We start from the raw sequence: 15,382 nt of genomic DNA, 5'->3' as shown, positions 1-15,382 counted from the left end.
TGACATCAGCAGGGAAGAGTGAGGCAGTCTTTCTTGCTTCTCTTAACTGTCTCTTGATTATGTGGAGCCCCCAGGGCAGCGTGCCTCCATTAGCCAGGTCAGGCCATGATTACACTGAATGGATTATCCTTCTTTTCCTCCCACTCGGAAGCCACAAAAGGAGGGAGAGGAGAGAGGCGCATTACCCACACTCAGAGACATCTCTTTAAGATGATGCATCTCTGGAGACGGTCCACATCCCTGGCTATGTCTGTTCATCGTTTCCATAAGTTAGCATCAAACCATGGTTATCCCTTTGTTATGTGTCTACCAGTATGTGTAGCCCTTCAGTAAGCATTTGAATCCATTGCTTATGGTGTGTGTGTGTGTGTGTGTGTGTGTGTGTGTGTGTGTGTGTGTGGGGGGGTTTGTGTGTGCGTCAACGCACATAACGTCACATGCTTAACATTGCTTCATGCTAAACTAATTCTGAACAGAAATATCACAACAGAAAACAGGACTCGTGCCTTTATATCTCTATGAACGGTGAATGGTCTGCATTCATATTAGTGCTTTTCTGATCAATGGCCACTTTGAGCGTTTAACAATTTCTGCTCCACAATCATCCATTCATACACACATTTAAACATCCATTGCAGTGCAAGGCAACAGCCAGCACGTTTGGTTTAGGTGTCTTGCTCAGGGACACCTGGATCAAACCAGCAACCTTCCTGATGGTAACCCGCTCTGCCTCCTCTGAGTCTCTCTCCGGCCCTTTGCCCACGGCTCCACAGCGGTGCCCTGAGGCTCTCTGGTTAACCTTGTGGAAACAATACGCCAAAATAAGAGGAAAGAGATATGAAGTAGTAATAATAACATCAAATTGAGCTCCTGGTAAGCGAGGCCTGTCAGAACGTGCCTTGTTAACACCGAGAGCGAGCCCTCCTGCTGTTCATCGACCAGAGTCCTCGAGCTCGTGATTGCTATTGACTTGTCAGAGCACTGTACTTGGCCTAAGTCATGGAGGAATATTCCCTGTCCCCAAAAGACAAAATAAGTAGTAGATGGACACATAAATAAGAGAGCACTTGTGAATCAATTGTCCATTATTGACGAGCGCCAAGAGACTCCTAGCCCTGACAGCTGGCACAGTGCGGAGGAATGCTGTGTCTCGGAGAGACGGAAGTGAACTCATCATTTACTTTGTTCCTCAGCAGGAGTGCACCGCGCAAACTACGGGGAAACTGATGTTCGTTCTTACTTGCTCTCAAAGGCGACTCTCTCTCATTATTTATCTTTCTCTGTCTGTCTGTCTGTCTGTCTGTCTCTCTCTGTCTCTCTCTCACAGTACACACAGTAACTCGCTATGTTGAATTGATGTTATTCTTGGAACATTCATTCCACAAACATTGATTTCTTATTTATGAAATTTAAGATGACGAGTTAAAGCTCCTCTCTCACTTACTCCACTGATGTCCTTACACACGTGTGCCTGGACAACTGCAGACAAGCAGGATTATTCTATTTGGTTGACAGCTACTATTCTATTTTTATTTTATTTGAATTATTCCATGTCCAGTTTGTGTTTCTCTTAGACTTTTTATTTTTATATTGCATTGTTGAAGGAGCCTGAGACTGAGGCAATTTCATTGCCAGCGACTGCTGCTGTATTTGTTGTGCATTTGACAATAAACTATCTTGAATCTTGAATCTTGACATGGTTCAAGGTATTCACCCGATGAACTAAACACCAGCTAGGCGACGAAGGTCTGAGGGATCACACCGTTAAACACAGTGATACCTTATCCACCTCGGCAGATGTGACAGGCCTCAGGCATGTGCGATGAGTCAGGTGTATTTATACTGCCTTGTGTGGCAATCTTTGTCTCGCGGGGCATCACAGGACCGCGTTCAAATGAGATCTTAGGGCACCTATATGCCCTGTGGCAAAGCAAAACGTGACATGAAGAACAGCTCAGGAGGGATGTGTTGCTCCTCATGTTGCTTCAATGTCACTAGGTGCTGGAAGGGCAGAGGAATAGCGAATTACCGACGTGCTTAAACTAATTAAAACATGGCCACTGCGGTTACTGTAATGGTTTTGTGCACCAGAATGAAGGCCCTGAAGTAATCTTTTATCGTTAATTTGGGTTATTGCTTCGGACATAGATTTTAAATATGTCCTCAACTCTAGGCATCGACACGCTCACTCTCACCCTTTCTCTCTCTCACACACACACACTCACACACACACACACACACACACACACACACACACACACACACACACACACACACACACATCGTCCACAGTGCAGATAAGTGTGCCACAAAAAAAAAAGCGCCCCCTTTCCTTCAGACTGTCAAACAACCAACGCCCCAACGGGAGTGCATGCTGACCCACACACACATGCACACAAGCACCCACACCCACACCCACACACACACACACACACACACACACACACACACACACACACACACACACACACACTCACACATTTCCTAATAGTGAAGGGCTAATGATAGCTTGTTAAGGCCCCCCTTAATGAGCCTCCAGTTGCTAGGTATAGCGTCCTCGTCTGTCAAGCCCCCACACACATTAATAAAATGGCTGTCATATAAATACAGTACATGATGTAAGCCCATTATTAAGACCTGACAGGCAGGTTGGAGCTCAGTGCAAATAGAATAGTACAGCTGGTATTTCAGACAATTCAACTTTGTTCACATCAGCATTGGTTTTGTATGAACGGTACATTGCGGTGTGAAACGCTGATAAATACTTCATACCTTCCTACATTCACATTTAATTTCTAGTTTATGAAAAATCTGTTTTTTTGCTAGAAGGTTAATGGATGTTGTTATCATTTTGTCATCATCTCTTACACTTTTATTGCAGAGCAGCAATTCCAACATCCATGAACCACGCACCCTTTCTGGTATTCCTTTTTGTTTTTCTCACTTGGAGATGGACATGGTACAGTATAGTGCAGTGTGACTTGTGTAAACCCAACGAAACACAACCCTGACAGACCTTATAATAAATGTACCAGGTGCTGCTGTAGAAAATACTCCCTCATATGTTCTATCACACGTGCAGGTAGAGAGAGAGAGAGAGATAGCGAGAGAGAAAGAAAGCTCTCTAGTGTAGAGGTAGAGTGGGTGGGCTGGTGTGATGGAGAGTGGTGTTTGGTGGGTAGGGGGGAGGGAGGGAGGGTGGAGGTGATGGTGGTGCGAATGGGCAAGAGAGGGGTGTGAAAAGAAAGGCGCGCCTCTGTGGCAGGAAAGTTCTAGGGGAAATCAATAGCTTCCACCGGGTAGAGACAACCAGAGGGAGGGGGATAAGAGCAGAGGCAGCCGGGGGGGGGAGAGGGGAGAGAATAAAACCAGGTTGTCTGTGAGGGAGGTCGAGGATGACGTGTTGTGTGGTTAAAGTGTGAATGTGTGTCTATAGGTGAGAGAGAGTGGGTACGTGCCAGTGTGTGTGTGTGTGTGTGCGAGTGTATGTGCGTGTGGGTGTCTGTGTGTGTCGGAGCACACATGTGTGTGTGTCGGAGCACACATATGTGCAAGGTCATCTTCCTCCCCTGAGACTGACCCCTTTGAGAAAGGGAGACCAAAGCCCTGAGGGATAGGATGAGAGGATGAGACCAAGGACACGGTGGGCTGCTATTTGCTGTGATCTCGGAACGGAACGTCAAAACAGTGACCCGGCGACATCCAACCTTTGCCTGAACCTCTGTGTGCGTACTTAAAAAATGAATAATATACAGCCTTTGACAACCCTAATCCTCTCAAAACGAAACCGAGCAATTTAGTTTTATAAAGGGAGCAGGTTGGATTCATGATTCAGCTGTTTAGGATGGTTATTAAAGTATGGCCACGCTATTGCCGTGGTCTTTCTGTATAAATGTATTCTAAACAATTTAATCAACATCTGTTGTTCTTTACAAGACATGGGTAGATATAGTCATCCTAGCTGTGCACAAGATTGCAAATTAGTGCACCGTTGTGTTTCTGTGTTACTTTTCCAAGTGCATTTTTATTTAGTACAGCAGGTCTCCTTAAAAATGGATCTTTACAAAAATACGGTTGATCCCGGTCATAAATGAATAGACGCAGCCCTTGTTAATGCTTAAAGGGACTTTGGGCGTCTTGAGTGACAGCTGTTCAGAATAGCTGCGCAGCTGGGCCTTGGGAGGCAGAACAAACTGTAGCACAAAGAATAAGAGGCAGAGGCAGAAAAAGATAGAAAGAAACTAAAAAACATCAGAAGGCTGGAACCATCCCTCAACCATGTGAGTTATTGCTGTCGTTCATGTATGTTTTGTCAACATTTCTTCAACCCAAATTATCCACTTCTTCTGCCAGTTTTCCACAACAAAGTGATGTGTGCATCACAGTGGAAGTGGATTTGCCAGCAGGTTGCAACAATTTCTCTTCAGTAGCATCGCAGTAAAGGCAAGAACCAGCCATGCTTTGATTGACAATTGCGAGATGGTTAAAAAAAGCCCATCTGTTGTTTACCGTCACTCCGAAAGGGCATATTATTCTATGTATGGCTGCTTGCTTTTGATGGTGTGCGAAGCGCATATGCATGCACATCTGCAGCGGTTATTTATATGTAAATGATGTGCGTTTTATTTGACATTGTCCGACAATGTAGTTTGTCCGACATTGTCCGACTTGCAGTGCAAAGGAACATATTTAACACCTTTCTCACTTAAAGCTATACTCAGACCTACATCACCTTGTTGGAAAGGAACCGATTTACAATATGTGACCAGAGATGGAGCTCGATTAGAAAATGAAGTAGTAATCAGTAGTATTTTCACTAAGTCCACCTGATTTTATTTATTTGACTAAGGCAGAGATACAAATAATCAGTAAAACCTGAGGATGCTAGTTAATGGGTGGTAGGGGAAAGAAAATCCAGATGTTCCACGGAATGTAATTTTGTGGAATGATACATCATTCCATAAGTCTACCAAACTACCTTTCTGCTAAAAACACCTCTTAACCAAAACAATGTGACTAACCATGCATAATTGTTACCTGTGTATCTCTATTGAAGCATATGATATAGCATATTATTTTCTCTCTCTCCTCTTCCCTCTGTCTCTCTCACTGCTCTATTGTTTACGCCTCCTTCCCCTCCCCCTATGATATAAGTGTTACTCGCTGCCCCCTCCATGTGTCAACTCTGACAAATTGTGCCGCCATATGGATGGACAGCAATGAAAAAAAATTAGAAAAGAGAATAGAAAGCAAGATAGAAAAACAAAATGCTAATTTTCCTCACGGCACTCATGTCCATCTCTATCATGACCCCATTCTGGGCCATGTGTGACGTTTCTTAACATAACTTGTTACTCAGCTGAGAATCAAACACACACACAAACACACACACACACACGCATGCACACACCGACCCACATGGAGGTTCCTGCAGGAACACACTGATTGAGTAATGATGATGGTGGTTGAATACAGCCCTCACAACGCACCTTTCATCAATTTTACAATTTTACCCATATTGTTGGGTTTAATGTCTCTGCTTCAGTTATTGTGTGTGTGTTTGTGTGTGTGTGTGTGGGCGATAGCACTCTTTCTGTCCATGCATGGGGGGGGGGGGAGAGCGTAGAAACCATCCGCCTCCCGGCTGCAGCACGTGCACACTTCATTGTGGCCACCCCTTGTGTGCGTGGAGAATCATTTAGGGGTCCGTGGGGCCAGCTGAGAGTACTGGAGTGTAATCGGAGCGGCCCAGTGCCATTATTGTGTCCTCTATCACATGGACAAGCCAATTAAGGGCACCACCATTGATATTCATTTCCCCATCTAATCCCCACTCCCTCTCTCCCCATAATCCCCCCCTCTCCCCCCCCCTCCTCCTCCCCACCTGTACACACAGCTCAGCTCCTCTGCTCTCGTCAACAGTGTTTTTTTTTTTCCCCTTCGTCTTTTCATTTAATGGCGGGATACACACTGCGATGACCTGTGAAGAGTGGCAGAGATAGATGCATCCACATCGTGCCATGATGGGTGGGGGGGGGGCTGGTTAGTAGGGAGGGGGGGCATGGGTAAGTGGGGCGTTAGCGAAAGCCATCAGGCGGATGGATTCGCTCGTCGATGAGAAAGCGCTGAAATCGCTCGTTATTACCACCCAACCCTCCCCCCTTCTGGCTCACTGATGCAGACACACACACACACACACACACACACACACAGAGACACACACACACACACACACACACAGAGGGCAGCTGGGAACTCGCTGACTCATCGCAGAGCCACATTGATGCCCACCCACCCGGACATTACCCCTTGTGACCCATCGCCCGTGCCGGGTCTTTTTTACATTCTGTCATACACAAATGAAACGGAATGGGGCACAAGTGCTCGTGGGTCTGTGTTAATGGGGAGGTGGAACTGGATGGAATGTAAAAATGCAAGGTCTTTCCTTGAGTCTGAATGGTACCCTGTGGTGCCATCTATTTCCTCCCCCTCCCCCCCTCCCCCATCTCCTCTCCATAGGTCCTCCTATACTGGCCAAGGTCAATAAGTACAACTTGTAATGCATCTCAAACTCTTAACGTTTTCTTGTTTTCTTTTATGGCACAGCCCTGCCTATTTTCACAGATCACTGCAAGGCATTAGAGAGAGAGAGAGAGAGAGAGAGAGAGAGAGAGAGAGAGAGAGAGAGAGAGAGAGAGAGAGAGAGAGAGAGAAACAAAGAATAAAAGCAAAGCGGGGAATGTGTGTGGAATACAACCTCAGGGATGAGAGTGAGGCAGGCTAGAGATCAGGGTGGATTAGAGGGGCAGATTACAGCACAACTAATGAGAGCATAAAGAGATTAAATACCAGGGAGAGGAAGAAAGCCGGAGGCCTGAGAATGCATAGAGTAGGATACGGATACACAGAGAGAGGGAGATGGAGAAGATCAAGGAGTGGCGAGAGAAGAGAGAGAGAGAGGATAGAAGGCAGCCTCTAAAGACCAGGGATATGTATAAAAGATGGCCAAGACACCAGGATGAGAGACTCTACAGACCAAACAGAGACGAGCAGACCTCAGGAGAAGGCCGAAAGGGCAAACAAAGAAAAGAGAGATGCCCAAGAGACAAAAACAGAGAAAAGAACCCCTTGAAAAATAAAGAAAAAGATGAGTAGAAAGAAACTCAAATAAGATAAAATGAAGGCAAAAAGCGCTGGAATATGTGCAAAGTACAAAGAGACAAGGCAACAGGCTGTTCAGGGATGTGTGTGTGTGTGTGTGTGTGTGTGTGTGTGTGTGTGTGTGTGTGTGTGTGTGTGTGTGTGTGTGTGTGTGTGTGTGTGTGTGTGTGTGTGTGTGTGTGTGCGCGCGCGCGTGCCTGCGTGCGTCTTTGCCTGATTAGGCTGAGGGCGAGGGGGTTGTGAAATAATATGGTAAATTAAGGTCTCGGTGCACCAGGGGGAATGAGGTGATGAGGATGAGGATGCTGGTGGACGAAGAGGTCGGGGAGAGCTCCGGAGGTATTCCAGATAAAACACTAACAAAAGAAAAACAAAAATGACTTTGAGATGTAGGCGATGAGGAAATTAAATGAGGACCTGAGGGGGGGAGACACGTGGGCTACTGGCGATACACAAGTGAAACGCACACAAACAGCGTGACAAAGGGACAGAAGGGCACCAGCCGAGGGGGGGCGGGGACCTGACATAGTCGTATTGATCCCCGAGTTTTGTCTGGGTCTGAGGAGGATTATGTGTCTATTTTGAGCTGTGTGTGTGTGTGTGTGGGGGGGGGGGGGTGTGGGTGGGTGTGTGTGTGTGTGTGTGTGTGTGGACGTGCGAGCGTGTCTCAACACACAACAGAAATACGAGGTGTATATTAATGTACGGCAGGGCGTCCCTGGTGTTTTGAGAAAAGAGCACAACATCTTACTTCTACCTGCTCTACCCTCATGCCTCTCTCTGTGGATCGGCTTCACGTTTGGGAGAATCAAGCCGAGCAGCTTGCGAAGGCCAGGGCTGCTGATTAGGATGATGGCTCCCCCGGGGTACATTCCAAAAGTTTTCACTAATGCTCGAGCTGAGGCTTGATCACCCGAGCTCAGAGCACCAGCGGTATCGCACTCAGGGAGCAATATGTGGAATCGGGAACGATTGGGGCTGCTGATGTTCTGACCAATCACAGCAGACTTCAGACTTTTGTAGCCAGTCCCGTTTTTTTATTTGTTCACTGCCATTTGCCATGGGGGATATGTGTAATACCTGAAGAATCACTAAAACCCTTCATGTTACTGTTGTATCCGCGGCCCCTTACACGATTGAGTGGAACGATTTAGCCTATCTTACCACCAGCTACAAAGCGGTTACAATGCAGATGGAGGCAAACATCTGGAGATCCAGCCCTTGGGTCAGATGAATATAGGGTGCTGTGCAGAGAAATGCCCCCAGAAACATGGGTACAGAAACAGGGGTTCCCATGCAGAAATTCAGATGTTTAAAAAACGAACTGTGTGGTGAGAATATGCATATATCGTTGGAAGTCGGGTGATATGATATGAAGACACCGTGAGTGAAAGGCAGAGAAGGATGTCTTTTTACACAGACTATAAAGACATCTCTCTATCTAATCTAAGTAGAAAGTAAGCAGTCTCTGTATGTATGAATATATGTATGTATTTTCTTAGATTTTTCTCTACAAACGCATTGGATTTTCATCAGACTTCAGACTCATTTCAGGGCCAAGGATGTGCAGTTGTGTGTGCTCTTGAGATATACAGGACATGTTTATTTTCTCGTGTTGATATATTTTCAGAAAGGGATGCCATTTCATGAAAGCCAGATTTCAGCCTTATGTTCACGGATTGGGCTCCAATGACATGCTTCAGTCAGTCCATAAACAAAAGAGTGTCTTGGAACTGCTGTTTATAATGTTGGACACAGAGAGTCTGCAGTCAGAGGACAGTAGTCATCAAAGGGTCTGATGAGAGTTTTGTATTGTCATTTTTCTCTATTTTTTTCTCTTGTAAGTTGTAACTTTTTTCTCTGGACCATTAACTTCCCAATTTATACAGTTTTCTGTGGCCCATTACTTTGATACAGCTATTTTCTTTTAGCCTCTGTCGTCTATAAGCCGAAACTCAGAAACAAAAGAAAACGGAATCCAATATTGTGTTTTCTTGCCGAAAAATCTGTTCCCTCTAAGCCATGTCAAACAGTGCTTTCAATCATACACTTAATTCTGGATCATTGATCACGTTTCAATCGGGTGTCAGGCACAGGTTTGTCTGAAACACTCTAGCCCAGACTATTTCATGAGCAAGCCACCTTTTTGGGTGCAATTATGAATGTCATTCTGGTATTTCAGTTCCAACCGACTGCTGTTGGAGGGGAAACGGGCAACTGAGCATGTTGAGTGCCATTTTAGATCCGCTGACCTTTTGGTTCACAGTCACACTCTTGAGTGGCATGGGTGTGATCCTTTTTAAATGAACAGTGTGGGTGCCATTTCAGCCTGGGTGGCCTGGGGGAATTGCCCAGTGGAGTGCATGTCTGTGATCTTTCTGACAGAGATATGGGCATGTGGGGACGCCATTTTGGATCTAATTGCCTGGATAAGGACTTGATGTTCCTAAAGACAGTGCTACAGTCTCGCCTACGGGCTCTTACGATCACCATGGAGATAGTGAGTCTGTCTCCTCCCACCATCTTGTGTGCTCGCCTTCACTTTCCTTTCAAGTCTCTTTTGTCTTTTGGGGGCGTCTGTTTCTCTCTCTATAACTACTATTCCCTCTTGCTCTCTCCATCTATCGCCCTCTCTTTGTCTCTCGCACTCTCTATCTACCTCGCTCTCTCTTTTCCACCCTCTCTCTTGTTCTCTCTTGTTCTCTCTCGTTCTCTCTCTCTACCTCTCTCTACCTAGCTCCCTCTGCTTACCCCTCTCTCTCTCTCTGTCTCTCTCTCTCTCTCTCTCTGTCTCTTAGTGGCTCTCTCTCCATCCATCCTCCTCTCTCTCTATCTCTGCTATCCTATATATCTATGCTGGGGGAGTTTAAGGGGCCCATAAACAAAACACTGTAGACACGGTGGGGAGGTAGACATTAACTTCCTCGGATAAGAAGGTAGATAAACGGCTGTGTGTGTGTGTGTGTGTGTGTGTGTGTGTGTGTGTGTGTGTGTGTGTGTGTGTGGGTGTGTGTGTGTGTGTGTGTGTGTGTGTGTGTGTGTGTGAGTGCGTTGGGGGAGTAGAATCAAGGAGAAATACAGCCATCAGACGGAGCAGTGTTGGCAGGGACGTCCCAAGAGGCGACATAGAGAAACAGAAGCCGAGACCTTATCAATCCAAACCTTGTGTGGCCTCCTCCATCCTGCCAGGCTGCACCACGGCTGTTGGCAGACGCTGTTGTCGGAGCTATGGAGCGAGAGAGAGAGCGAGAGAGAGAGAGAGAGAGAGAGAGAGAGAGAGAGCGAGAGAGAGAGAGAGAGAGAGAGAGAGAGAGAGAGAGAGATATCTAAGACAGATGCACGAATGAATATGCAAGAGGGACAGTTAAGATTAAACACATGGTGGAAGAGTAATCATAACTGGCAGCAGAACTGCGACAGCATGACCTGCAGTAGTAGTGGTAGTCGTAGCGGCAGTGCCATTGAGCTGCTACAGGGCCGGGTTCAATCCTGTTGAATGAACCTTTCTCCACACATGTTCCTCATGGGCGGGAAAGGAGAATCCCAGGATATCATCTCAGGCAGCCTTCTGTGATCCCTGTCTGTTTGATGTCTTTCATCGTAACTTCACTTTCACTCTCAATCCCTTCGACCTTTCTTTCTCTCTCTTTCTTTCTTTCTTTCTTTCCTGTATCTCTATTCCTGTTTAAAAACTCCATATTGATGTATTCCACACAACTGCAACTGCCTTGGAAACTCTCATCGGAACACACACACACACACATACTCGCACACACACACACATATCACACATACACTCATGCACACACATTTACTCACACGTTACGCAGCCACACATACCACACACACACACGCACACACAAGCGTGTGTGCACATACACAGACCACACACACACACACACACACACGCATGACACATACACACATCACACACACACACACAAACACAGGTGCACACACATTTACACACACATTACGCACACACACACACACACACACACACAGACTCTTGCGCACACACACATCACACACACACACACACACACACACACATACACACACACACACACACACACACACAGACTCTTGCGCACACACACATCACACACACACACACACACACATACACACACACGGGTGGCTGGCTCATCCTGGTCTATTGGGGCTGTTGGTAATTACCACCCACCTGCTTTTCCCACCGAGGGGGACAGGCCCCTGCATGTGAGAGTGTGCCCGCTAAAACTCATGTTACTGCACATAAAAGTGCATAGAGACCGAAATCAACAAATAGACGCTCACACACACACACACACACACACGCCGGCACGCACGCACGCATGCACGCACGCGCACACACACACACACACACACACACACACACACACACACACACACACACACACACACACACACACACACACACGCACACACACACAACTATGCTTAAATTGGCAGGGCTCTGCCTCTTTCTATCTCTCTCTCTGCTCTTCTGTGTCTCTCTCTCTCTTTCTCGCTTTCTCTCTCGCTCTTTCTCTCTCAATTAAATTAAATTCAATTCAATAAAACTTCAATGGCATGATATTTAAATTCAAAAAGGTGTTGCTAAAGCATAAAAAACAAATATGTGCATATTTGTAGATATTGTACCAAGCACATATACATACAAATTGATGACATTCAATAAATAAAAGAAATATAAACACAATCTAGTGCATGTCTGACTTTTTACACTCTGATTTTATTGCAATACTTTTCTTTCTCTCTGATTTGCTGATACCAGCTAGCCGTGCCTTAGTTACATTTACACCAAGTACCAGTTGTTGTATCTGGTCATTTTGGAGGTTTAGTTAATGTGGTGGGAGATTTTGGTTTGTACATTTAAGGATTATTTTTTTTCGATTTCATTATATTTTGTACTGTTCAGAGAAGGTTAGACTCTGTCTCTTTTCACCTATATCACACCTATACAATTCACAAACCGTTTCTAACCGATAGTGGTCACACTATAAAAAGTGGTCACTATATAATAATGTAATTTTGTGTTATTGTTTTAAAGTGATATAGGAAGTACAAGCTGTGTGTCACTATGGGATATTTGGGAAAGTGATTTTCCAGTCGGTTCGTTCCAACTCTCTCTCTCTCTCTCTCTCTCTCTCTCTCTCACTCTATCCATCTCTCTCTCTCACTCTCTTTCTCTCGCTCTCTCTCTCTCTCTTTCACTCTCTCCATCTCTCTCCATCTCTCTCACTCTCTTTCACTCTCTCCATCTCTCTCTCTCTCTCTCTCTCTCTCTCGCTCTCTCTCTCTCTCTGGACCTGCATATGAACTCTCTGCCAATGTGATTCTATCTCTCCAGCCTCACATCTCCAGCCATGCGTGCATTCTTTTTTCTCTCATTACCTCCCCCTCGCTTGGCACCTCTCCTCCTCTGTCTAGGGGCTATCTCTCTTCACCGTTCCTTCTGTCGCTCCCTTTTTTCTCTCTATCTCTCTCTCCCCCTTCACCTCTTCTTCTCACTGTGTCTGCATGTATATTTCTCTATCTCTCCGTCAGACGGTAAGGGGGGTCTCTCCGTCCCTCTGTTTCTCTCTCTATCCGTCTTCCCCATTTCCCTCTCCCTCCCTTGTTCTCAAAGTCTGTCTTTCTCTTTCTCTCTGTCAGACCGCCTAGGTTGCTCTTTCTCTATTTCTCTTTTCCTCTCTTTCTTCCTCTCTCCACTTATTTTTTCTCATGGTGTCCATCTCCTTCTTTTTCCTCATTCTCTGTCTGACTGCATGATGAGGTATCTCTCTCTCTCTCCCCCACCCTCCCTCTCACCCACCCCCTCCCTCCCAGTCTCTCCGTGTCGGTTTGTATCCCGCTCCATCTCGCTGTCAGACTGTACATCTGTCTCTCTCTCCCTCCCTCTGAGTCAGTCTGAGTCTCTCCCCCTCTCTCTCCCTCTCTCTCTCTTTACTTGAGAATTGTGTGTGTGTCGGCGGAGATGAAGCCGGATCACACAGGAGCGTCGGACCAGAGGGCCCCCCTGCTGTGCCTCCCTCAGCCTGGCTCTTATCATCTCTTCTTGCTCTCCTCTCTTTCGTTTCATCTCTCCGTGCTCTCGTCATGCACTCGCCTTGAGCTCGCCTCGCCGCCATTAGATACAAACGGGCGTGGAAGCGGGTGCCAGCAAGGTAGATCAGTGTTTGGAAATTGTTTGCCGACTCCCAAATGTCCTTCAAGTGGAACACTGGCATAAGGGGTTGTTTAGTGTGTGTGGTTGTGTAAGTGTGTGTCAGTGTGTGTGTGTGTGTGTGTGTGTGTGTGCGTGGGGGGGTATGGGGTGAAATCGAAGTCAAAACACTTGGAAAGATGCGCAGCAACGTGTGTGTGTACGCATGGTTACTTTGTTATGCATGCGTGTGTGCATGCGTTGTTACGCGCAGATTGTATTTCACGTGTAACAAGAAGCTGCGTATGTATGAAGCAGCGTGCGCACGTCTGTCTGTCACTGTTTGACAAATGTTGTTACGCGTTCACACACACGTGCGGTCGCAGATTCTGATGCTGCGCGGCCGGAAGTTGATCTGCAGTGCGCGCTCACTACGCGTAATATGAACGTGTAGTGTAGTTGGCCTTTTCATTTTAGTCAACCAGGGGATGAATGAAAATGGAACACAGAACAACTACACTACACGTTCATGTAACGCGTAGTGTGCGCACCGTGCAGATCAACTTCCGACCGAGCAGCATCAGAATCTGCGACCGCACGTGTGTGTGAACGCGTAACAACATTTGTCAAACAGTGACAGGCAGACGTGCGCACGCTGCTTCATACGTACGCAGCTTCTTGTTACACGTGACAGAGTTTGCGCACGTCGTTTCCGCGTACGTGTGAGCGCTTCACAAAAATGTTCAATTATCTTCATGCAAGCGTTAATGCGTGCGTTCGCTAAAAAATGCATGAATGTTACACGTAGTCACTACGCGTAGTGTGATTACCGGCATGCAGCAGTCATCACGCGTGAACGTGCGTGTGAACCGGGGACTATTATAAGTCAATGAGGAAAGTACATTACACGTCAGGCGCTGTCTGCTGCACAGGCGTCAAAGCACGCGGGTGTGACACGTTCAGTTGATATGTGCGCACGTAATATGACACGATCCTGCCGGCATAGGGGGTGTGTGTGTGTGTGTGTGTGTGTGTGTGTGTGTGTGTGTGTGTGTGAGAGTGTGTGTGTGTGGGCGGGGGGGTGGGTGGGGGGTGTGTGTGGGTGTGTTTGGGTGTGTGTAAGTGTGTGTGTGTGGAATAAGGAGTTGGAAATATTTCTTACAGTATTTTAGTGTGTGTGCAGTAAGTGTGTTTGAATACACGGATGGAAATCGAAATACACAAAACACAAACACAAAGGTACACATGCGTCCACTTCGAGCTCAACTTTTCATCTCTATACGTGTAATAGTATATCAGACCCTCCCGTAATACACCACTGCATGAGAAATCGTTCAATATTTCTATGAAAACGCATCAGGGGATCTTTGATGGAATTTTCCAAAGCAATATTGACGGCACAGCCTACTTAGCTGGAATAAATTGAGGAATGCAATATAGTCCTTCAATTTTGTTTTGATATATTGAATTTCACCTTTTTTCCTCTGAATAGTTACTGTCCCATCCACGGCAAATCAAACAATATTACATTTCTTATTAAAAAACAGTGATCCATGACCCCTTAGCTGCTTATTGAAACACATCAAGTCACAGAAGTTGCACGCAAACGTCAGCACACACACACATACACACATACACACACACCGTTCTGAGAGGCAAGCACACCAACCCCCATGCACAGTCTGATTTCAGATAGACACATGCTCCTAACTGATTCATATTTTGGTGGATCAACCATATGGCCAAATACTTCTCATTCCCCCTAATATGCTCACCATATTCCAGCATTATCCCCTATAAATCACTTAGGATTTGAAATGCAGGCAATCAATAATGGATTATTATATCTTGACTTTGAATTGGTACAGGTTGGATATTTCGACATTTTGCCTGTGTGTCCGTGGAAATAAGTAAAAAAAAAGTTAGTACATGTAACTATCTGTGTCTTATTATGCCACACACAGAGGATTGGGGTGTGGAGGGTCAGTGTGGAGGTTTTTTCAGACCAAAATCTCATCTCACACAATCTCCAGGATATGATTTGAGATCTGAAACGTGAGAGAAAAGAGA

The 15,382-nt window shown here is 46.0% G+C and overlaps 1 protein-coding gene across 1 annotated transcript in view; it reads left to right on the top strand.

Annotated features, from left to right (window-relative positions):
- cntnap2a (contactin associated protein 2a) overlaps positions 1 to 15,382 on the top strand; it is a gene marked incomplete at its 5' end in the record, with an annotated part of 370,887 nt that overhangs the window by 291,525 nt on the left and 63,980 nt on the right. The window lies entirely within an intron of this gene.

The sequence above is a fragment of the Micromesistius poutassou genome, assembly GCF_964030765.1.
Source record: "Micromesistius poutassou genome assembly, chromosome: 11".
Lineage (NCBI taxonomy): Eukaryota > Metazoa > Chordata > Actinopteri > Gadiformes > Gadidae > Micromesistius > Micromesistius poutassou.
The sequence above is the reverse complement of the archived record's forward strand: the minus strand, read 5'-3'. Positions and strand labels throughout refer to the sequence as shown.